The sequence below is a fragment of the Sorex fumeus genome, unplaced genomic scaffold, assembly GCF_029834395.1.
Source record: "Sorex fumeus unplaced genomic scaffold, SorFum_2.1 ptg000050l, whole genome shotgun sequence".
Taxonomy (NCBI): domain Eukaryota; kingdom Metazoa; phylum Chordata; class Mammalia; order Eulipotyphla; family Soricidae; genus Sorex; species Sorex fumeus.
In genome coordinates this window covers 17400148-17401828 of record NW_026606107.1, presented here as the reverse complement: position 1 = coordinate 17401828, position 1681 = coordinate 17400148, and the positions used below count along the sequence as shown (strand labels likewise).

General features: G+C 39.5%; 1 non-coding gene across 1 annotated transcript; it reads right to left on the bottom strand.

Moving 5' to 3' along the window:
• Positions 1-242: 242 nt before the first annotated feature.
• On the bottom strand, positions 243-349 carry LOC130032691 (U6 spliceosomal RNA). The gene has a single exon (XR_008793867.1). It is a non-coding gene; the product is annotated as a U6 spliceosomal RNA (small nuclear RNA).
• Between the last annotated feature and the right edge of the window lie 1332 nt (positions 350-1681).

The window sequence follows — 1681 nt, the reverse complement described above, 5'->3', positions numbered from 1 at the left end:
CATGCTTCACCCATCCTGGGAGGATCCTCCCAACACCCTTTATTTGGTGCTCCCTTCTCTATCTGAGCTGCCTTTTCCCCTAGCATGTGTGGCTGGCCTCCAAGCCATGGAGTAAACCTCCTGGTACTTATCTCGGCCATTCTTGGGTTAGCATGATAATTTCCATGTAGTACCACTTGTATGTAAATTTCATGACTTCATCTTTTTTAACAGCTACATAGTACTCCATTGTGTAGATGTACAAAAATAAGGAACGCTTCACGAATTTGCATGTCATCTTTGTGCAGGGACCATGCTAATCTTCTCTGTACTGTTCCAATTTTAGTATATGTGCTGCCAAATTGAGCACACTCATACCTTTTTTGAGTCTCAGCATAAGGTATATCTTCAAGATCATCCTGTATACACTACAAATGATTGCATGTTCAACTTTTTAAAAAAATCTCAGGGTGAAGAGCAATATAAATGTCTATTTAGCCAGATCATCAATTTCTTCATTTAAGGCTGTCACTATATCACTGTATCACTGTCATCCCATTGTTCACTGATTTACTCGAGCAGGCATCAGTAATGTCTCCATTCGTCCCAGCCCTGAGATTTTAGCAGCATCACCTTACTCATCTTTCCCAACACTGATGTATTGGAGGCTCTTTCAGGGTCATGGGAATGAGACCCGTTATTGTTATTAGTTTTGGCATATAAAATACATCATGAGTAGCTTGCCAGGCTCTGCCGTGATTTAAGCCTAAAGTTTTCTTAATGATTTTTTTGTCTTATTAACAGGTACAATGGTTAGAATTGGGTGTTAAATTATTAGTACTATTATGCTACTATTACTCTTTCTCTTAAGGCCTGTTGTTGCTTTCTATTATATTTGTGGAGAGAGGAGATGGGTGCTTTCATAAGTAGTGCTCAGGAAACCCAGGAACCCACCCAGCAATTCTTGGCTAACTGGGCAGTCAGTATAATGCAAGGATGGAGGATGCAGTGGTGCTGAAGATTACCTGGGGCACACTGATGGTGCTATGGGATATTTTAGGACCACACACAATGATGCTCCTGGGTCTAGGTCTGCTTCCGGCAATACTAGGAAGTTTGTCAATTCTGGGGATCAAACTGGTCATTTACTTGCAAGACATATGCCTTAACCGCTGTACTATCTCTTTGATTGATGCTTTATATATTTAGATAACCCTTTACTTGGTACATATGTGTTAATGAATGTTAAATACTATTGATGCATTGATCCTTTAACCATTATATAATTCCACACCTGTCTCTTGTTACCCTTTTTAATTTAAAATCTCTTTGTCTTTATGTATCTCTATCCCTACCAATTTAGGTTCCGATTTTTGTATATGACTATTTTCCAACTATTGTTTTGGACTTTATGTTTATCATTGAAGTGTAAAGTTTCCTATAAGTAGCACAGGGATGGATTTTGTTTTCTGATCTATCTGACTGCTTTTGATTGGCAAGTTCAAACCATTTAAATTATTGATATCATTGAGTTTATTACAATTTTTCTCTATGAGGGGCTGGAGCGATAACACAGCAGGTAGGATGTTTGCCTTGCACGCAGCTGACCCAGGTTTGATTCCCAGCATCCTATATGGTCCCCTGAGCAATGCCAGGGGTAATTCTTGAGTGCAGAGCCAGGAGTGACCCCTGTGCAAAACAT